The sequence below is a fragment of the Triturus cristatus genome, chromosome 1_1 (assembly GCF_964204655.1).
Source record: "Triturus cristatus chromosome 1_1, aTriCri1.1, whole genome shotgun sequence".
NCBI classification, from domain to species: Eukaryota; Metazoa; Chordata; class Amphibia; order Caudata; family Salamandridae; genus Triturus; species Triturus cristatus.
Genome location: NC_140579.1, coordinates 1086345883 through 1086370030, shown reverse-complemented (window position 1 = coordinate 1086370030; position 24148 = coordinate 1086345883).

The window sequence follows — 24148 nt, the reverse complement described above, 5'->3', positions numbered from 1 at the left end:
GAGAAGATGATCCAGCAAGGAGTGTTGAGGGAGATAATGAGCAGTCCATGTAATTCGCCTATTATGGGACTGAAAAAGCCAAGTGGGAAATTCAGGATTGTGCAAGATTTGAGAAAGATTAACAAGATCGTTGTCTCATGTTGTCCAATTGTTCCAAATCCCTCAGTGATTTTGTATCAGATCCCACACGATGCAGAATGGTACACAGTAATTGATTTGTGTCATGCTTTCTTTTCCATTCCGTTGCATCATGACAGCCAGCCACTTTTTGCATTTCGGTTTGGAAACCGTATTTTGGCATGGTGCCGAATCCCACAGGGGTACACAGAGAGCCCCTCCATTTTAATCAGTTGTTAAAGAAATCTCTGGAAAGTCTTACTATGCCTGAGAGTTCAGTTTTAGTCCAGTATATTGACGACCTACTGGTGGCGTCAAAAACACGTGAAGCTTGTGAAACAGACACCATAACTTTGCTAAATCATTTGGCAGATGGAGGGCTTAAGATATCTCCAACAAAATTGCAATACTGTAAGAAGGAAGTGACATACTTGGGTCATAATATTGAGAAAGGCCTGAGAAAAGTGACCATAGACAGAATCCGAATCATTAGAGGAATGAGAGCCCCTATGACCCAAAGAGAGGTGAGGATGTTCCTAGGGATGGTTGGTTATTGTCGTCAGTGGATAAGTAATTTTTCCCTGATTGCCAAACCATTGGTGAAATTGACAAAAAGTGAGGTAAAAGACCCCCTTGAACTGAACAAAGAAGATTTGGCAGCCTTTAAAACAGTTGAAGAACAGTCTTTGTGAAGCCCCTGCACTGGGTATGCCAGACTATGAAAAGGAGTTTGAGCTATACTGTAGTGAGCGAAATGGATGCGCACTTTCAGTGTTGATACAGAAACATGGAGGACAAAGGAGACCAGTGGCATATTTCTCGTCAATGTTAGATCCAGTGGCAATAGGTCTGCCAGGATGTCTGAAAGCCGTAGCGGCTACATGCCGAAGCCTAGAGCAGAGTGAGGGAATCGTGATGGGGTATCCAGTAAGAGTGTTTGTACCCAATAGTGTGGCGATCCTTTTAACAAGGAGTCGAACACAGTTCATGTCACATAGTCGGCTGACTAAGTATGAAAAAGTCATTCTAGGTGCAAACAATGTGAGTCTGGAAAGATGTGTGAATGTGAATCCAGCTACACTTTTGCCTGATGCAGAGAGAGTGGAGATAAGAGAGGAAGTTGATCATGATTGTCTGGATGTGCTTGATTACTGTACGAAACCTCGTCCTGATATAAGAGATCTACCACTGCCAGAGAGTGATCATGTGTTTTTTGTGGATGGATCCTGTTTGAGAACGGATGAAGGAGTATTGAGTGCAGCCTATGCAGTATGTACAGTTTCAGCAGTTATAGAGGCATCGCCCTTGAAAGGAGTTAGATCCGCTCAAGTAGCAGAAATAGTGGCATTAACCAAGGCATGCAAGATTGGGAGGAATGCGAGAGTAACTGTGATGACTGATAGCCAGTATGGCTTCGGAGTTGTCCACGATTTCGGCCAACTATGGCTGCAAAGAGGTTTCCTGACCTCAAGTGGAACTCCCATAAGGAATGCAGAAGTGGTTGGAAAATTGCTGGAGGCAATACAAATGCCCAAAGAGTTGGCTGTGGTAAAATGTGCTGCTCATGGACAAGGTAGTGATTACATCACTACCGGAAACCGCTTTGCCAATGACATGGCTCAGTATTGTGCCCGAAACAAGTATTCCATTAATCGGTCAAAGGAAAAGGAAATGTCTTTTTGCTCTATAATGTTTACTAACGTTGTGGGAACATGGGATGAAGTGAGGCAATTGCAGGATGAGGCAGTGGATGAAGAAATGAGGCAGTGGGTAAAAGCAGGATGTGCACCCAGGGAAAAGGATCATGTGTGGGTCTATCGGGACGGAAGACCAGTAATGCCTGATAGCATGATGTCAACCATGGCACGGATGTATCATGGCCAAGGACATCTGGGAAGGGATGCCATGATAAGGGCCTTTAAGCAGACCTGGTATAATCCAAAATTCAGGCTGATTGCAGAGAGTCTCTGTCAGAGATGTTTGACGTGTCAGCAGTACAATCCTGGAAGAAAAACACTGGTGAGTCTGGGTACCATCGGCCGGGAGGGAGGACCTTTCACCACAATGCAAGTAGATTTTATTGAAATGCCTCCTTATAACAAACTGAGGTATGTTTTAGTGGTAGTTTGTCTGTTCTCTAGATGGGTGGAGGCATGCCCAACCAGAAGAAATGATGGAATCATAGTGGCCAAGCTATTGTTGAGGGAATTCATCCCAAGGTACGGGTTCCCAATAACCATAGAATCAGACAGAGGAGGACATTTCTACAATGAGATCATTAAACTAATTTGTGAAGCATTGGGTGTACAACAGAAACTGCATTGTGCCTACCGACCAGAGGCTTCTGGTGTGGTTGAGCAAATGAATGGTACTATCAAAAATAGAATAGAAAAAATGTGTTTAGCCACAGGTTTGAAATGACCCGATGTCTTGCCTCTGGTTTTGATGACCATTAGGTCTACTCCAGATAGAACCACAGGTTTGAGTCCACACGAGATCATCATGGGACGCGCCATGAGACACATGTTTGTGCCAGTCAACAAGCTGATGACTATAACTGATGACATGATTTTGGATTACTGTAAAGGCCTGGCTGACGCAGTTCATTCTGTGTTTCACCAGGTTGGAGTGGATGCCACCACACTCGAAAAGAAACCAGCCCAAGATTTGAGCCCAGGGGACTGGGTGAGGATAAAAGTACACAGAAGAAGAAATTGCCTGGTTCCGAGGTGGGGAAGGCCAAGACAGGTCATCTTGACCACAACAACTGCTGTGAAGTGTGCAGGACTGAAAAACTGGATACATGCCAGTCACACTCTGAGAGTTCCAAATCCAGCAGACGGCATTGGAAAAGAATACTTTGACGAATCAGAATCAAGTGATGAGTCAAGCAATGAGAATATAAAAACAAAAGAAAATCCTGAAAGGGGGGAGAATCAGCCAAGGCTAGTTCAGACCCCCAGAGAAGAAATTCTGAGAAAAAGATTGCAGATTTCAGATACTTCAGATTCTGGAGATGAGCAAAACGCTAGTGGTGAACACAGAAAGAAGAAAAGAAAAGAAAAGAACATCCAGTCAGAAGTAACTTTTACACCAGATGAAAGAGTAGAAGAAATGCCACCTGAGAAAATACTGGAAGCAGAAGAAGGGACAGTTGCAGAAAGAGAGGGACAGATTGCGGAAAATCCCCGAGGAGGTGTAGGGAACTGCAGCACCTAGCTAGGTGAAGGGACAAATAGTCAGCAAGAGGATTGCGTGCCGGAGACCCGAGGAGGGACAGAAGTAGGGCCAACCCAAGAGGTGGAAAAGGAGACTTCTGAAAAAGAAAAATCAAATGAAACAGAATCTGAAGACAGTGAAACAGAGATACCAGAAGGTCGAGTTCTGAGAAAGAGAACTTGGATCGAGGAAAGAAACGGCAAAGACGGCAAAGCAAGAAGGAACGCCAAAGGAGATATTTGGCCAAATAAAATTAAGAAACTAAGATACAGATTGATACAAGCTAAACCCTCTGAGGTTGAACAAGTGAATGAAGTAACTAGTCAGCATCCAGAGAAAGGGGGAGAAATAGAAGTATCAGAAGCAAACAAACGAGCAAGAAAACCAAACCAGAAGTATAAGTCACCTGAATGTACGTATGTGGCACTGCCTGAACAAGGAGAAGCGGCAGATAGTCAAGGAAATCCAGAGGAGACTTGGCAGAAATTGATAAAAGAAGAAGAAACTGGGGAAATCCTGAGAGTTATCTTATCCGACATTGGAGAAGAAGCGGAAGATCAGGAAATTCTGCATGTGGATGATGAGAAAGAAGTGAAAAACGACGAAAGGCCAAGATGAGTAATTTCAGGCGATCCTTGTAGGAATACACGGGATTGAATAAGAAAATCAAAGTATTTGGACAACCTGATAAGTTTTAGCTCTTGTAGGAAAGCTATAAGAGGCGGAGTAGAAGAGGCTAAGTCTAAAGACACGGTTGGATCTAACAAGATGGCTACCATAGATGATAATAAGAGTAGATGTACCTTCATGAGAAGATGGTGCAAGACATGTTGCTGTTGTACAGGACTATTGATGCTTCTTTGGAGCGTACTCGCTCTTTTGATCTCTTTTAAAGTAACTTTAGATACACTAACAGGACATACTGAGAATATGACTAATATAGTGAAAAACTCACAAAAGGTAATACCGGTTAGAACAAGCACAGAGCATGTGCATCAAGATAGGTCAATAAATGATTTTTCTAGTAATATGTTTTCAAAATTGTTGTAAGAATATGTTAAAACAATGGAAGTAAGGGATTGCTACGTCTGCATGCAATTACCTGCATCTGTTTCAGAAGGGGTGACTTATCATCACCTCCCAGCAACTTATGGAATAACATGTAGCGTCTTAACTAGTATATTTTATCAAGTAGGAAAATTAGAGTATAATTTGTCTAACATAGATAATATTCTTGGACGATTGCCCATGAATAAAGAATTAAATCCAGCTAAAGAAGCTAATACATTAGGAGAAATTTTTATAGTAACTAAAGGACTAACTCTAGAGTATATTTTTAAGAACAATTTAACTTGCAGTTTGAAACCAGAAGAGAAAACATTCTTGGATATGGTTGAGGAGAGAAGATTAAAAATACACAAGAATGCAGAAGGACATAAAGAAGGGGAAAACATTTGGGCGATAGATGGGAACCAGGAAACGAAAGGTGATGTTAGACCAACCATAGCTATAGATTCACCACAGAAAGGCAAATTATGCATCATGAGAGAAAGATCTCAATATGATTATATATACATTGGGACAAGTGAGTGTCATGATACATACTTCATTGCATCCGGATGGGGATTTAGAGGTGGAGAAGACCCAGTTTTTCCTGGATTGTACTATATTTGTGGGAACAAGGCTTATTACAGGCTGCCTGACCATTGGTATGGCACATGTTATGTAGGCCTGGTCTTTCCAAAGATCTTTCACATGGATAGAGTAGAAAATAGTGGACCGAATAACTTACTATTGCGTAGCAGAAGGGAAACTTGGTTAGAAATTGTAGGTGATATTTTTGGAGCCTTGATACCAGCAGTGGGAATATCTTTGAATGCAAATAATATTCGGAAGCTGTCCACCATAGTGGATCGTTTGTCCACAAGCACAGCTGGAGGATTTCTATTGGTAAACACTGAATTGGTTGCCATGCGTGCTATGATTATGCAAAGTCGACTTGCCCTTGACATTTTATTGGCAAAAGAGGGTGGAGTCTGTGGAATGCTGAAAGTTCAACATTGTTGCACTTACATTCCTGACAAAAGCAGAGATCTAAAAGTCTATATCAAAAATATTACAGAATTGCATGATGAAATAAAACCACTGGAGGCTGAAAGTATCTGGACTAGAATTAGTAATAAAATGGCTGCTATTAAAGCTTTCTTAGGAAAATTAGGTAGTACTATAATAGGGAAAATATTATTTCCATTAACCTGTGTGATTTTTGTATTATTACTACTTAAATTAGGATGTATATGTTGTAGATATAGAAGAAATAAAAAGAAGGTTAAAAGAGAAATTTACAAAAAGAGGGAAAAGAAACCAGAAAAAGATCTCAATGAAATAGAAATGGAAGAGTGGAAAGAAAGTATGTATGATAAAACCAAGAGAGAAGATGAAAGGGAAACAGAATTTTAATTAAGCAAAAAGACATTTCAAATTTCTGCAAAAGGGGAAATAAATTGAAATTTTGGTGGGTTGTTTGGTGGTGATAAAATCACCAAAGGGGGGATTGATGGAGCGGGAAAAATACATTTTTTTAGTATACCCAATCCATTTATATAAGTTTACATTAAAACGACTAAATTATTAATTTTAATAATTAATAGTGTGCTGTGATGAACTAACCAACCTTATTAATCAAGAGAATACACGTGGGAATGCATTAGCATGGCTAAAAATAATAAGTGAACTAAGTTTGTACGCATATTAAATTTATATGTTTAGCTTAAGCAGTGTTTATGTGATTTGCGCTTAAATAAATCAGCATTAACGGCTTTAAATGTCGCATATGGCTAGGTAAATGGATACACATAAGGGTATTAGTAAGGGAATAACATTGTTTAAATCATTTCTATGTATTAATTACGATTCTTGTGTCTTTTTACTTAAGTTGACTATTTCGGCCTACTAAAAGATGGCTGCCGACTGAATCCACACTAAAGTACATGACTTCATGCACTGAGCAGCAGAGGAAGGCGCCTGCACTGTCTACGTAGTGTCCTCTCCTTGAACCTCTGAACCAGGTCTATGAAGACTACTCTGGGCGAGATGCCAATGTCCCTGAACATGGAAGAAATGTTGCCATCTGGGAACCAAAAGCCACCTATTCACAATAGACTGATACTTTTTTGACCTGGAAACGACTTTCCCATGCGCCTAGTTTAAGCATCATCCGTATGTGAAATTTTGGAAATGTTGCTTAAAACATTGGGACGGGGCTGAATTCAGCCAATAAGCGGCCTGGAAATAAAGAAAATGCAACATGTATATGTAAAATTTGGTATAAATATTAGTAGTCTAGAGAGGGAAATTAGGTTACCACCCAACGAGCTTGAGACGCAACCTGATCGATGATACTCTATGCGGCACTCCACGCTGACAGCAGAGGACGGTAGAATCTCTGATGAATTTCTGAGGACCAGTTTCTGACTTAGAGAACGACAATTAGCCAGAATAGGTAATTATGACAAAAGATAATATTGCATTTGTTAGGATTTTAACCTGCATTTTAATTAGATAAAGAAAATTCATTTGTTTTAAAGAACTGTGTCGGGTGGTTATTTCTTGTAATGTATATTGATTAATATAAGAATTGAAGGGTTATCTATCAAATTCAACTCAACTAAATGATCCGATCGACCTCCGGATGGAGGAATAGTTAGGGTAACTTAATAGATGTGGTTTCCTCCATCCAATTGGAAAAGAAATTGTAGTTTGGGATATTTGAAGATCTCTCTGTAGGCACGGATAGGATTGATGTGGAATGAGTGTTGGTGTTATGGGCCCCACCAGCGTGTGATGTGTGTATGTGCGTGTGACTGAGGAATCATTCCGTCCGTGGAAGCAGGAGGAGATTTTGTGTTCTGAACTGCACCACTCTCAGTCGCCGATGCATGGCAGAGTCTAGAGCTTGTGGAGGAGGAGACATAGTCAGATGCATTGTACTAGGAGTAAATATCATCACAGCGTCCTCACACATGGCAGCAAGTAACTACACTCCGTAGAAGATCCCATCTGGTCCCAGGCACTATTGAGCAGGAGAGACAGGTGGCGCTGGATCAAGTGTTGGAGGAAGCCAACTGCCAAGACGCATGATCATTTGGAGAAACATAAAGAATTTGAACGGCTCCCTGTGAGCTGAAACAGCCTGCTCATTGTATTTGGCTTAGTTTGAGTGGACAGAGGAGGGACTTGTCTGTACTTGTCTTTACTATATGTCGGGCTGCTCCGTACCTGTCTGGCATACACCCATTGGACAGATTCTTGTGTTCCGTAATCTGAAAAGCCTATTTTATTGTAATTCCATTCTAGTTTGGGTTTGGTTTATTTACGGGGGTTATTCACTCTTGAAAAAAACTCAAGACCCACTCTGTCATCCCCACAGCTGGCTTCTTTTTCTGTAATAAATAAATAAACCTTCAGCCCGCCTGCCACGAACACCCCTACACTCTCTCCTCAGACAGTCTAGCTGCAACACATCTCTAGGTCCACAATCACCTTCGCTGTCAAAGTAGTTTGTTTAATGTACTCAACTTAAATGGGCCAATAAAGCAGCAAGCTGTTCTTTCCATGCAAGAGCAGGGAAAGCCCCTGTTTGCTCAAGGAGACACACCTTCTATCCAGGGAATGGTATAAGTTGATGTTCAAATGGTTCCATATCAATTTCTATACTCAGAGACATCAAAAAGAGAAGGGGTTCCCATACTTTCTACGGGGCTTTCACTATGTGGTGGCAGAGCTGGTGGTGAAGATCAAGGGCAGAATGCTAGCTTAGGGAAGCTGTTCTTCAATATAGTTAACGTGTAGACTCCTAATGAGTGCTAGGAGCAGTTTTTACAACAAGCACTCGCCAACATTATGCAAACCCCAGAAGGCAGTACTGGTGGGGGCAACCTCAACCTGGTGATGAATAATGACAGGTCAGTGCAATGCTTTGGAGGGGAGACATTTTTGAGCCCTGCAGGCTTACAGATAATATCATGCTAAATGAGGCGAACAAAGACACCTTGAATAAAATTATTAACCAAAATCTGTTAAATAATGACACGGGAAAGGCTGTTCTGTGGGATGCACTGAAATCTGTAATCAGGGATGAGGTGATTGCAATAGTGGCTCGGGAAAATAAGACTAGGAAAGAAAAGAGGGACGACTTGGGGAAGTCTGTAAAAGAACTGGAAGCCACACATAGGGGGACCGGGGCACCAAGGGTGTGGAGGCGTTTAGAGGCAGCTCTGGCACAACTCAGAAGACTGGGCTTGGATAGAGTGGTGTATGTCTTACTCCGACTCGAAGAAAAACATTTTGTGGGAGGTAATAATTGTGGACAGCTGTTAAAACATAGATTATGTTCGAAGGTGTACAGAGACAGAGTGCAGTCTGTTCTAGACCTGGCAGAGAGAGAAATTAGAGGGGATGCTCCGGTTTCACAAACATTTGGGGACGATGATGCAGAAATAGATCCATACTTAAAGGAAGCTCACAGTACAAAATGATTACATAGCACTCTGAAAGCTTGGTGAAACTTATTAGGATTGAAGAGGTTATTTATGCTATTGCTAGGTTGAAGACTCTCAAATCTCTGGATTCAGATGGATTCAGGCCCTGTTATATAAAGCCTTCTGCCATGTGCTTGCCTTAAAACTGAATAAACTTTACAACTCCTTTTATGGAAACCAGTACACAGACACCATATATATGTAAGGTAATGTAATGTAACTAGGTACTTATAAAGCGTGCGGCTACTTCACAGAGTGTCCCGGGGCTAAAAAGACTGCGAGACAGGCAGTGTACACTGAAGCAGGTAGGCCTAGTACTAATGTTGGAATAGCCAGGTTTCGAGTTTTCTCCTAAAGAGAAGGAGATCCTGCACCTGTCTGAGAGAAAGTGGCAGGCTGTTCCATAGCTGTAATTGCCATCACTTGAAAGATGCGGCCACGGTAGCGGAAAAACCTTGGGATGGTCGACAAGCGCTGTGTAGAGGACCTCAGGGTCCATTAAGGGGCATAGCGCTGAATCCTTTTCCTGATATAGGGGGCCCCTGAGTTGTGGAGGGCCTTAAAGGCCAAATCTAGAGCTTTAAAATGGATCCTGTTCCGGACCGGAAGCCAGTGCAATGATCTCAAGTGGGGGGTCATATGAGCCCTAGGGCCCACCATAAGAATAGCCCTGACCGCCGCATCCTGGACCACCTGGAGGCGGCCTAGTAGATAATCAGCTAGGCCCAAGTAAAGGACGTTGACATAGTCCAGCCTTGATATAATCAGGGTCTGGACTACTGCCTTCCTGTGTGGGACCGGAAGCAGGGGAAGGAAGTTCTTTAGCATCTTCAATAGCCCAAAACAGGTGCCGGCCACAGTTTGAATCTGGGCCTTCATGGCCATGTCAGCATCAAGCTTAACCCCAAGGCATGTCCAGTAGCCACCATTGGGGCCAGGACTTGCACAGATTGGAGCTGAAGAAAATGATCTCCGACTTCTCCGGATTGCATTTCAGTTGGTTACACCTAAGCCAAGAGAACACCTCCGGCAGGCAGGCGTTTATCTCACTGGCTCTATCGCAGGTGAACAGCAGTTGTGTGTCATCGGCGTAGGATACTATTTTCGCTCCGTGTTCCTCTGCTAGAATCTCAAGGGGGACCATATATACATTAAAAAGAGTCGGGCTCAAGATCGAGCCCTGTGGGACTCCTACTTTCATGGGGGGGGGGGGGGGGGAGATAGGGCCTGAAAAGGGAGGAGATCAATACTGTTATACCTAAGCCTGGTAAAAATAAGCAACAGTATAACTCCTACAGACCAATATCCTTAATCAACATAGATGACAAACTCTTTACAAATATCCTTGCTGCGAGACTGAACCCTTATATGCGCTATTTGGTGCATCAGGACCTAGCAGGTTTTATTCCTGATTGGAAATGTGAAGATAAAAGAGTGCATTCCCCAAGCGCAATGTCCAATATCTTGGGCTGAGGCAGTCAACAAACTTGCCAAGTCCTCTGCGGAGACAGCAGTTATCAATTATCAAATACTTCACCTTCAAGTCAAACTAGGCCTTTCCTAGTGGCAGCACTTTAAACTCTCCTAGCATAGGAGAATCAGTGCAGTGAAAATGAACATTCCACCCAAAATGTTTATCTTTCAGACACTCCCTTTACAACATCCCACCCAACACTCTTAAGACAACACAAAAGGAAGTCAATCAATTTATTTGGGTGGGACGGATGCCACGTATGAATCACAAACTGACCTATAGGTTTCAAACAGAGAAACCCTGGGTGTCCCAAATATTGCCCAGTCTTATCAAGCAGGACAACTGTGCTATTTGGTGGAGTGGGACAGGGAGGAATCTGAAAAGCACTGGGGCCTTATGAACCAAGCCGTAGCATGCATACACATCTAGAAAGTCCTGTGGCTGTCAAGGAGACATATAGACCGTGGGGATTCTACTCATCCCCTGTACCAGGGCCACTCTGACAGTGAGGGACTGGATGGCAGAGAAGAACTGCCTTACTACCTTCTCCTCACCGATCTCTAACCCAAACTTTACTCTGTGTCTTCAAGGAGCACGCTTCATTATCTGGCAGACACCTGAGTGTAAAAGAGTATGGAGACTTTATGATAGGGAGGGGATTATCCCCTTCCACAGGTGGATGGCAGATTATGGGCTCACAAAGGGCAATCAAAAGCAACATAGTCCTCATGAAAATCACATGCACAAAAGCCTCATACAGATTTTGAAAAATTGTTGTTTTTCAAGAGAAACAACAAACACATGGTTTCTGAAATATACTCTCACCTTGAATCACCTCCCCCTGGAATAACCTCCTGGTTAAAAGCAGTGAGGGTTGAGATATGGTGCAAATTCACACATAAAGAGTGAGAGGACATATTCCACCTTTCATGGCACCCAGCATCAAATATCTCGCTGTAAGGGTTGGAGCCCATTCTTGGCATGTGACACGTGTCACTCTGTCATGTGGAATATGCCAGAGCTCAACTGACATATGTCACAGACTTTGTACATGGTCTTTCATGATTATCAGTTGATGATTTCCAAAGGACTATCTTTCACTCTGCTAAAATAAATAAATTATTTAAAAAAAGAAAAACAATATAAAAAAATAATTTTCCCAGGTGGGGTTTGAACCCTTGTTGAAAAGCATGCATAGGCCCTGTTAGCTACCACTAGACCATATGTTCTGCACCAAATTACTTTGCCCAAAGCCTTTTTGTCATGGAAAACGGGTGATGTCCTTCTTCTGTTTCCATGCCGTTTTTCCTTTTACATGCCACAAATCTACACTTGATTTTCGTTATTTATAAACAAAGAGCCCTTCCTTCCTCTCACTCTGGCACTTGGCCCATGCATTTCTCTTTCTTACACAACCATTCCCAAAGTCTCATTCCACAAATTAAGGGATTTTTTTCATAGCAAACCTTGCCCCCCCTTCCACGTGCCACAGCATGTCACAAATGTCTGACATGCACTGGCAAGACTAAAAAGACCACAAATCTCCAAGACACTGCTAGGGGTGATTTACAAAAGGGCATCTTTCATATGGGTAAAATAGAAAAATAAATAGAAAAGAATATAAAAATCGATTTTCCTCAGATGGGGTTTGAACCTTTGTCAAAAAGCATTCATAGCCCCAGTTATCTACCACTGCACCAGCTGTTCTGCCTGGATATTTTTTGCCCAAAGCCTTTGTGTCATGGAAAAATGGTGATGTCCTTCTTCTGCTTCCATGCCGTTTTTCTTTTTACATGCCACAAATCTACACTTGAATTTCGTTATTTATAAACAAAGAGCCCTTCCTTTCTCTCGCTCTGGCACTTGGCCCATGGGTGTCTTTTACAACCATTCTCAAATTCTCATTCCACAAATTAAGGGATTTCTTTCATAGCAAACCTTGCCCCCCTTCCACGTGCCACAGCATGCCACAAATGTCTGACATGCACTGGCTTGACTAAAAAGGCCACAAATCTCCCAGACACTGCTAGGAGTGATTTACAAAAGGGCATCTTTCATTTGGGTAAAATAGAAAAAATGGAAAAGAATATAAAAATTGAATTTCCCCAGAGGGGTGTGGCTTGGCGCCGATGGAGTGAACAGCACAGCTCGCAAGCTCCTGTCAGCCAGCCACCACATCGAATGCCATCCTGACCCCCTGAACAGGACAGCTTCTGCAGCGCGCCCTCATAATCATACAGAGGGTGAGGTGCGTGTTGGAGATGGAGAAACCCGTCCCAAAGACCTAAAACTGGGGAATAACAAAATCTGACCATAGCCGGAAGGTGAGCCTAGATGGCAGCGCCCATGACGATGTTGCGGAGCTGATAGGAAAACCCAGCCGACAGCACTGATCAAGCGGTAGTGTACTGAGACCTAGAGTGTCCCCTTCTGTCCCACTACAAGCCCTGGAACAGGGCCTGGAGACTCCCCAGGGCCGCACCAGAGGAGCGGAGCGGTGGTGGACGCAGAACTGCTAGGGATCCCACATGGTAGGCCTGAGTACAGAGCTTGATAATCACTGGGGAAAGCGAGCGGGGCAAATCCTGGGGAACGTGGAGCTGGTCCCCAGGATGTGAGCGGACTGCAGCGGTATGGATGTGACCAGCAGGGGCAGCGGCTAACAGCTGGGACAGAGGCAGAGGAGGCCTCCCCTCTCCTTCAGTGCGACAGAGCGAGTGCGGCCCTCGAGACTTTGGTGAGCGCTCGAAGGAGAGGGAGGCCCAGAGAAGCCAGGTAAGAGCGGCAGAGACAAAGGATCAGGACCGCGCTGCAGAGGGGCCTGAGCATCCTGGAGACTGGGGGGCCCAATGATTTTATGGGAGTGAGCCCCTGCGGGGATCCTAGAAGCGCACCCAGAGCCCCAGCAGAGGCAACTGGCAATGAGAGTCCAGAGAAGCGGCAGGCCTCCCCAAGGAAGCGGCGAGCAGCAACTCAGGCATTGAGACCTGGGGAGAAGGGCAGACAATCAGCCACACCAACAAGGAGGCCTACTATAGCGGATCGGGCCCAGCGGCATTGACGGGGTCGGTGAGCGGGTCTAGGGCTCGCCTATGCCAGGGACTAAATATGCAAAACAGGGGAGAGACCCCCCAGGGCACGCGACCTCAGGGATCACACCGGTAAAACGCAGAGCCCCGCAGGTGGGGAAGAAGGGTGAAGCAAGTGAAGCAGGCAAGCTAACTAGAGTGCGGCCTGAGAGCTTGAGGTTGTGCAAGCGATAACCTGAACAGTGCATAATGGTGCATAAGGCCAGAACACGGCGTAATCCGGAGAGCCTTGGCAGACATTGAGGAGAGTGGACTCAGGCCCACACTGAGAATATAAAATGCACTGGAAAGGCCTGGTGAAGAGTTGCGTGAACATTAGGCAGAAACAGATGCGACTAACCTAAGTGCGAGTCGGACTACATAACAGAACGTAGAGCGCTCACCAGAAGAAGAGAACCCACATGCAACGAGGACTACCTGGAGCGTCCGATGAGCACACGCTGCACCAGAAGCGCCGTAGATCAAGAGGACACAATGGGGAAGATTCCCCAAAAAAGGACAGATAAGAGGCCCCAACCAAAAAATCGATGAAGGAGAGGGGAAGACCCAACCACAGGCGGAGCACTCTGGAGATCCTACGCTGCAGGACATTCTACAGGCCATCACCTCCTCTAGCGAGCGCCTGGAAACCAAAATCGACTTGCTGGGTCTAGGTTTGGGCCTGCTCAGAGAAGATCACAAAATGTTGGCAGACCGCGTTAAGACAAACGAGGGCCAATTATCCAAGACGCTGCCGGACATAGTCATAATGAAGCAAAGATTAGCGGCGCTTGCACATTGGAATTCCGAGCCGAAGACTCAGAATACACATCGCAAGGAAGCAACCTTAGAATCATAGGTCTACAGGAAAATATAGAAGGCCGCAACATGATAGACTACCGGGAAAGATGGCTGCGAGAGAGAGTAGCGCCAGACGGCCTATCAAGCTTCTTCGCCCTGGAGAGCGTGCATTGAGTCCCTGCGAAACCACCTGTACCAGGAGCGCCGCTGCGGGTGGTGATAGCACAGCTCCTCCATTACAGGGACAGGGACCACATTCTTGCCCAGGCACGCCTCAAAGGGGACATAGCGGTGGGTAATTCAATGGTGCAAATCTTCCCAGATTGTAAACCGGGAGGTACAAAGACAGAGAAGCTCCTACCGGGACGTGAAACAGAGGTTGCGGCAACTGAACTACAAATATGTAAAGCAATACCGGGCCACATTAGGAGTAACCACAGAGAATGGCACGGAGTTCTTCAAGACCTCGCAGGAGACATCAGACTGGCTGGAGAACACGAAGGGATGGCACCGCTACGGGATCCGGAGAGGAGAAGAAGAAGAGAGAATAGCACTCGAGGCCGGTGAGCCTTGAGAGAGACTCTAGCCCCCACGCAAGAAGAGGTACAGCTTGTGCACCGAAACGCGATCCACATGGTGGCATTGATCAGTGGTACAGGGAGAAGCCCAGCACCCCCTAGGAGCAGCGAGACTGCAGCAGATTCTGGCTTGGAGCAAGGGTCCAGTGGCTCAGAGGCACAGGGTGTGGCACTCCCAGACGTAATTCCGCAGACGGCGGACGATATCACCTAGATGAAGAGGGCTGAGACCCACTACGAGCAGGTCTGGAATAACACTGGATGCACCTGACCCAACAATGAGGTACTGGGGTTGATGGAGGGGAGCGCTGTGGGGGTTTCTTTGGGACCACTGAACAGAAGGGCGGCTGCAGAGACTGGGAGAGCGGCGGACGAGCAGCCTTCACCCTTTGCAATTGACTGATAGAACTGCAAGCAGTCACTTGCAGACTTATAACCATAATTTGGATGGAGGGTGTTTTCCTGCTTATCCTGGGGAGTGAGATTAGGGGGAATTGTTTAAAGTTAATATGGGGTGGACACCTTGAGTTGCAGCACACAAAGTGCTATATGGGATCAAGTGGAGAGAGGAGGCAGATGATGGTGCATAGGGAGGGTGGCTGGCCAAGAATCGTAACATCATCCAATGGCTGATGCGCAAAAGTACAAATGCATGACTTGCAATGTTAAAGGTATGCACACAATGACAAAATGCCATAAAGTCCTCTTATACATTAGAAGGCGGGGAGCCCAGATAGCCCTATCACAAGAGACACACTTAACACAGAAAGAGGGACAAGTCTTACAGAGGCGGTGGTGGGGCCAGCTCTTTTCTACTACCTACTCGGATATGGATCCAAGTAAGGGTCCCATTCCAATTGACGGACTCGCTGATAGACCCAGAATGCCGCTTCATAGCCATAGAAGGGCGATTAGAGGACCGAGAAATAAGTATAATTAGCATATACGCCCCCAATGCGGAACAACCAGCCTTCTTCGCGAGACTGAATCACTGCCTGATGCAATATCTGACGGGCAATACCCTAGTAGGGGGCGACTTTAATAGTGTGGACAACACGCTCCTAGATAGATCTCACCCTCCACTGTGAAATTCCCAAGCAGCGCGCATCTCGCATGCGTTCACCACCTGGAGACAGAGTTGGGGACGGATAGATGCCTGGAGGACCTTACACCCCCAAGATAGAGACTACTCCTATTTCTCTGCGGTGCATGAGGCACATGCGCGACTAGACACTTTCTTATGTGCAGCAGAAATCCAACGCCATGTTGTTACTGCAAAATATCTTGCATGCACGATATCAGACCATAACCCAATGGTCCTGTCCCTGAGATGGAGGCAGCCTGTATCAACGATCCCCACATGGAGGCTCCACCCGGACACCCTGGAAGACCAGGTCTTCTGAGAAGAGATTAGGGGGGAGATAGCGCACTACTTTGAGGCCAATGCGTGGATGGCCTCTTCGCCGAATGCAGAGTGGGACGTTTTAAGGTGGTCCTGGGGGGCCAATGTATAATGCGTACCACCGGGGTTAGGCGCGTCATCCTGGGAGAAGTACAGGGAGCAGAGACAACCCTTAGGGGACTGGAATGTAGAAGACCAGAACACCCTGAGCATCAGCAGGCAGTTTTAGAGGCCAAGGAGGAGGTGGCAAGACAGAAAGACTTAGAGGCTTCGACTATAAGAACTATCTAGAGAGCACCCACGCAAAGCAGGACAAATCGGGATCACTCCTGGTGTGGTTGCCAAACCCGGTGAGCAGGAGCCTGCCGCTGGTGGAAATGGAGGATGAGGAAGGGATCAGGCACTATACGCAGGCGAAGATTAATGAGGTCTTTGACCGCTACTATGTAAAGCTATACAGAAGGTCGCAAGAAGGTGAACATGCGTAAGCAAGGGAATACCTCGCAGGCCTGCAGATGAGGAGGCTGAAGCCTGAGGAGGCAGAAGAGCTAGGAGCGGACATTACACAGCAGGAGGTACGAGCAGCCATCAAGGGCATGACAAGGAATAGGACCCTGGGCACGGACGGCCTACCGGCGGAATTCTATGCAACCTATGTGGAGGAGCTGGCCCCCCGACTGGTCACAGTGTACCAGGAGGCTTGGGAAGCAGGCATACTGCCGGAGAGCACTAGGGAGGCCCTCATTATTCTGGTGCCTAAGCCAGGGAAAGAGCCACACGACTATACAGCCTATAGACCTTTATCCATGCTAAACATGGATTACAAAATCCTAAGCAAGGTCTTGGCGATGCTCCTTCTCCCCCACATGCCCGAATTGGTCCACGCAGACCAAGCAGGGTTTATCCCGGGGCGGAATATGGCCATAAATATGAGGCGACTCCTAGCTGTCATGGGCTCCAACGAGTACGACAGGCAGGAAGCTGCGGTGCTCGCTGTAGACATAGAGAAGGCCTTTCACAGCCTTGAGTGGCCCCACCTCTGCGAATTACTGACCAATATGGGACTGGGAGGAGGCTTTCTGGCATGGTGCGACTACTGTACACATCACCCACGGCCCAGGTGCGCACAAGGAGGACCATCTCGCCCAGACAGGGGGTGGAGAGGGGTATGAGGCAGGGATGCCCCTGGAGTGCAGGGCAAGGAGTGGGCAGGACTATAACGGCCTGGGGACAGGAGCGGTACAGCATTCCATAGCCCTGTACGCAGACAACCTCTTGCTGTTTCTCAGTGACACAGCAGGTGAATTGAGAGGGGCGCGGGGCATGCTAGCCAGGTTCGGTACCATATCTGGCCTCAAAGTTAACTGGCGGAAATCCAACTTATAGCCTATGATGCCCAATGCCCTTCCGCCACTTCTCACAGAACTAGAGAATTTGAAATGGTAGCCCAGCTGCCTGAGGTACCTTGGAGTCAAAATATATCACGGCTCAGCAGAGTTACTAGAGGGTAACGTGGGTAGAGCGATAAGATCAGTGAAGTCTGCGATGGAATTCTGGGGAAAGTTGCCGTTATCTGTAACTGGACGGGTAGCAATCTTAAAGATGGTAGCACTCCAGTGACTATTGTATTACTTCGGGGATCTCCCGGTGTGGATCCCAAGAGCAACATTCAAAGACCTTGACTCACTGATCACGTCATTTATCTGGGGGGCGGGATGCAGAACAGTACCTTTGACCTCATTACAGTGCTCCACGGTGGAGGGAGGCCTAGCCATCCCTGAATGATATTATATAGGTGCCCAGTTGTGCTGGCTGATCCAATGGCTGTTGGCGGAACGTACTCCGGAGAGGGAACGGTACCCGGCTGTACCGGATGCCACAACCCTAGCGATGATCCTGCTACGGGTGCAACAGAACGCATCAGAAGACATAATGGAAACCGTGGTGGTGGTGGTGTGCTGCTGGGCTAGATACCTGAGACGGGTAGGCGCCAAGATTCCCTACTCCCCGGACCTACTCATCACAGGCTAAACTGTCTACCACAGGGAGAGCACTGGACGGGGTTGGAGGACTGGAAAGGGGCAGGCCTGAAAGTGATGGGGGACATATATCAAGATTCTACACTGCTCCCATTCTAAGTATTACAAGCAGTATGTGACTTACCGGGAGGCCACTTACTGAAGCATGGGGCCCTTACCAGAGGAATTAGAAAACACTAGGGAGTGGGAGGCATGGATCCACGAGCAGTAGCCGGATGTAGATATGTTCAGCGGGGAGGATCAAGACAGTCTCCTGCCTCTACAAGGCTATGGGGCAAGACATGCAAAGGCCGCTAGAGTGCTTGCGATTACAGTGGGAAGAAGACCAGGGAAAGCAGATCCCTGAGGTGGTGTGTGAACCTAGAGCGCACCCTGTGCAATTTAAATTAATCAATTTTTACATGCTGCATAGAGTGTACTTCACCCCATTCCGCATTAGGAGATATTTTGGAACGGGGAAAGCTGCATGCCCAAGATGTGGAGAGAGCGAGGCACATATAATTCATATGTTTTGGAGCTTCCCCACACTACAATCCTTTTGGGAGGAGATGAGGCAAGTGGTGGGTGATCTCATTGTCAAAGAGCTCCCACAAGCTCCAGAGCACTTCCTGCTGGAATGGTTCTCACATACGGCCAAAAACAAGGCGACTGGGAAGTTTCAAGTCCTGGCCTATGTTCTGGCCAAAAGAGAGATAGCCAGGAATTGGAAGGCACCGGGGGGTGGGGGGCGGATTGCTTCCTGGGAAAAAGAACACGAAAAGTGGGCGGGAGCAGAAGGTAGACTACTGCTCAGGGAGGCCTGTCGATGGATAGGTAAAATTGATAGGGCTAGGGCGTGGGAAAACCTAGTGAGTGAACTGACGGCAGATAGACAGAATAATAGTGGGAAGGGCTCTGGTCAGCTGGCGATGCCGGAACAGGAAAGGGAGTGAGGTTAGCACCCAGAACAGGAACAATAGGCACCACATCACACTGAAACTAAAAGACTAACTCACGAGAACCCAACAATACCTAGGGATTACATTATGACCACTTCAGCACAACTCAAGGGGGGACTGTTATGTTAATAGGGGTGTTAAATTAAATACACCAGAGAGTAATAATCTTGCGTAAAGTATACTGGATATGATATGAATAATGTTTATATATGTCAATGATGTCTTAAGAACTCAATAAAATCTGGCTGTAAAAAGAAAAATTGAATTTCCCCAGCAGGGGTTTGAACCCTTGTCAAAAAGCACTCATAGCCCCTGGTAGCATTTGCTATGCCCAAAGCTTTTGTGTCATGGAAAAAGGCTGCTGTTCTTATTCCATTTTCAGGTTGCGTTGTTTTTACATTCCACAAATCTTCACTTGATTTTCGTTATTTATAAACAAAGACCCCTTCCTTTCTCTCACTCTGGCACTTGGCCCATGCATTTCTTTTTCTTACACAACCATTCCCAAAGTCTCATTCCACAAATTAAGGGATTTCTTTCATAGCAAACCTTGCCCCCATTTACATGCCACAGTATGTCACAAATGACTGACATGCACTGGCTTGACTAAAAAGAACACAGATCTCACAGACACTGCTAGGGGTGATTTACAAAGGGACATCTTTCATTTGGGTAAAATAGAAAAAAATGGAAAAGAATATCAAAATTGAATTTTCCCAGCTGGGATTTGAACATTTGTTGAAAAGCACTCATACTCACTAAGAGCTAACACTGTACAATCTATTGTCCTAAAAGAATGTTTTGGCCCAAAGCCATTTTGTCATGGAAGGAGTGTTGCCATCCCTCTTCTATTTCTATGTCATTTTGTTTTTACATGTCACAAATTCTATGTCATGACCGGAGGCTCCGATTATGCTTCTCATTTCTTTACTACTAATTTCAGCAGCCATTCACAATAAAGTAAAACACAAACTACATAACCCATGTTTCCCTGTACCTCCCATGTCACATGCTCCAATTATATATGAGCTACCTATATAACTGTAGACGTTATCATTTTGTGTCCTCTTTCTTTGCTGCTTCGCAGCCAGATAAGTGCAGTTTAATTACTTATGTTTGTACTGTCGTAATTATAGATATCTCATATCTCTATTGCGTAGAATGTTTCTTTTCTATATGCTTGTTATGCCGTAATTATATGTATTTCATACCTCTATTTGCTGTGAATGTCATGCTTTCTACGTGTTGCGGTTCTATGAGGGCAGGAGTGGTAAGGTTACCAATCACCCACTACGTGCGCTACAACTCTGCCTTCATTTTTTGAACACTTACGGCAGTCGGACTCCGACGCTGCTTGCTGCCTCCGTGGAGCGGAGAGTGGACAGCGCACGTCTCACTGATGTGCGCAGCATCTTTTGCTTGTGAACAAGAACCACACAACACACATGTGCAGAAATCGAATGCGACGCACAGGGATAGTGATCAGAGCGTTTGCTGGCTTTTTCTACATATAACGTGACCTGGCTCTGTATGTGGTGGCAGGGGTGAATGCTCCCCCTACGCCCTGTCTCACAAGTGTGTGCCGGGCTGTATACATTTGCATAGGCTCTGAATAGAGTGGGTTTTGTGGTGCAGGCAGCTCGCTCCACATTTAAATTAAAGCACAATCCTTGGCCTGGCAGGGTTTTTTCCACTCCCCCCTTACTCTCTCAACTCCCAGTAAATTGAGTGTGCATGCAGAGAGAATTGCACAACGGGAGCCTTATATGGTGGAGGCAGACAACTACCATGAAGAAGGTGATGACCAGCTAGAGCTGGATTTTGTGGATGCACTGGACTGCAGTGTACAGCGATTTGTGAATAAGGCCCTGGTACGGGCACTAGGTCCCTTCACGGGGCAGCTGTGTGAGTTTGCATGCCAACAAGGTTGGCAACCCCAACTTCATCTGGCCAACAATGAGGTGGGCCCATCAAAAAAGAGCAAAGTCAAGAGTAAATCACAGCCAGAGGTACATGGAGATGCTTTTGAAAAGCTAAGGCGCAAGAGAGAGACTAAACACTATTATTGCGCCAACCCACAGGGAGAGACCTCTTAGTCTCACAGCTCACAGTATGCAGAGGCCCTAGACTCAGACTGCTCTTCCCACACTGAGGACAGTGATGAGGGTGAGAAGACAAGACCCAGTAAGAAGAAATGGGCTCCAGTCCATACCCCTTGGGTGCTCTAATTCGAGCCCACCGAAGTAATTCACCCCAGGGAGTCAATTTATTTATTTTTAGTTAATTATGAAGTTTTATATAGCTCGAACAGGATCCAGAAGGATATCTGAGCGCTTTACAATAAAGATGGAAGGAGGGTAATACATACAATATCAACCTTAAGTAGGAATAAAAGCAAGAATAATCACATAATTACAAGAAGAATAGGTCAAAGTAGTGTAATACAGTAAGCAGGTGTAGGAAGGTGGAATCTGACTAATGGTTGCCCCCAACTTTTTGCCTGGTATTTGAGTGGTTTTTGACTAGTCTGGCTGGGATCCTGCTATCCAGGACCCCAGCCCATCTGCTTTCTCCTTAAAACTGATGTGAGTACCCTAGGTACAAACATAATTGGATGCTGAGGATACCCTGACAGTCCCTTGTAGATGGTACCCTAGGTACCCAGGGCATGGGTCCCTCAGTAGGCCTACCAGGGCTGCAGCACTTATTGTGCCACCCTGGGACAGCCATGCAAACTGACACCACCAGACCACTACTGTAGTCTGGGTAAGGTGGTGCTAGCACCCCTTACAGGGATATAGGTACCCTATATCCCACCCCAATACAACACATGTACTCTCATGGGTCACCCCTATGGCAGGCCTTGCTAATCCTACAAAGCAGGGTGCTGAGGTATGTGTGAGGGGTGACCCCTACATGAGTAGGGCCTCCCTGCAACCTTCGTAAAATCATTGCTGGGTTGTTTGTAGTGTAGCCATACCATATACTCTTAACCGCATTATAAGTCTATCGCGATACCGCGATAACTTGAGAATGGCTATACAGAACCATATCGTGTTTGATGTCAAACATGTAGGAATCATACCCCCAGTCCAGCCATGGGCATGAGGGTACGATTCCCCCCTGCTAGAGGGGCGATATGGGAAAAGCGGCAGAATTTAGACACCAATTTAAAAGTGCACATGTAGTACAAAATGGCTACTACCCGCCACCCACACGACTCTGGCTGGCTGTTGCTGGGGAAAACCCCAGCCTCGCCAGCTGGACAATAGGGCTCCTGTGGCAGGGAGGTGCTAGCATCTCCCCAGACAGGATAATGTGGATTGGAACAGGGTGGGTGCACCAAATGTCCTTTCAGAGTTGCACGTAGGCAGCTGCAGAGCCCTCATTCTGCATACACCGCTTGGAACCGGTTCAGGGGCATCCTGCCCCTCGCCCAGGCGCGAAACACACAAAGGGGAGAGGGTGTAGCCACCCTTTCCCGCCTCACCACTCATTGGTGGACACTACTCTGGACACTCCCCTAATCTTGGGGATAAAGGAGAATAACGTGGCCCCAGAGCCTCAGATTAATCTTGAACTTTACAGTCTTGACCTTCGACTTGCTGCTGCCCAGCTGAAGAAATCTCCCTTGGGATAAAGGAGTTATCCCCCTGCTTGGCAGGCACCTGAAACACTGCAAGTGACCCGGTTGGAACCTCGCTGCTCCTACGGACTTCGACGACTTCCAGCACCCTTGAGGTGGGATTCATAAGCATCCCAGAGGCCAGTGAGTGTGCACAGCAAACCTGTGTACCATGGACCGCGTGGGTGCCGAGATTCCCAATACCCCAGGACACGGGCCACCTCTTGCGTAGCACACGACCCTGACCAGTGGGAAGTTGTGCTTTGACCCATTATTGAGCCAACCACCAAGCAGCATCCGTGCCAAAGATCAGCACCCTAGCCCCCTCCGGTGGCCTGTGGACTCCCTTTTACGCACTCCATTTTGCTGCCTTCCGCGGTCCCTTGTCTCTCGACTTGTGGGCCCGAGCGGAGGACAATTTCGACAACTAAGAGTTCCCCTGGTTGCTCCAGACCTGCTCTAAGTCTCTCCAAAGGAGACCTCTCACAGACCTCGTGGGTCTGCACCAGTAGCTGATTTGTTCATCTTGCGTGGGTTGCGGTTGCCAAGGCTTAGTGGATCCAATCCGGACACTAACACCGCAGTGACCCTCATCCGATGTGGGACAGTCGCCCTCTCGAAGCTGGCCTTCCTTGAAGCCTCCCGGAGCCCGTGGCTGCAGATCCAAGCTACACCTCTTTCCACTTGAAGCACCCGCCATTGAAGGGCTCTTTGCTTTGAGCTCCCTGGTCACTGTGCCGTGACCCAGACTCTGTCCCCTCTGCTTTCAGGTTCTTCTCTTCAACTTCTACAACTTCAATCTTCACGGCATCATCGACGCTTTTGGCTAGCAGCACTTTTGAACATTTTCCCATTGAAAATCAGCCCGCGACCCGACATCGAAAACGACCTATGCACCCGGCTTCCCTGGGGCAGGTAACAGTGGTACCTCGGTAGTCTCATGGTAGTGGGCTCCTCAAAAGCTTAAGTCTAAAGTCTTAACTTTGTACTCCTGCTAGAAGTGACTTTAATCTGTGTAAATCAAATCGCGACATTCTCCATAGGCTTTAATAGAGATCCCGATAGCAGCTATTTCCACTGCACGCGCCTCCCGTGGGTCCCCTTCCTCATAACCTAGGGTGGATTCTTAAGGGGCCAGCGATCCTAAATGCCCTAGGCATTGTCTGTAGAATTGACGTGGTTCTTATACCACTTTTTTGATATATGGTTTGGTCCCCCCCTGGGGCCCTGTGATTCCTGTGCTATTTATTGTGTTTATAAATGCTTGTTTGAATTTTAACTTTGCCACTAGCCTCATAAAGAGACTGTGGGATTCTGTCTAGAATAAATACATATATTTTATATATA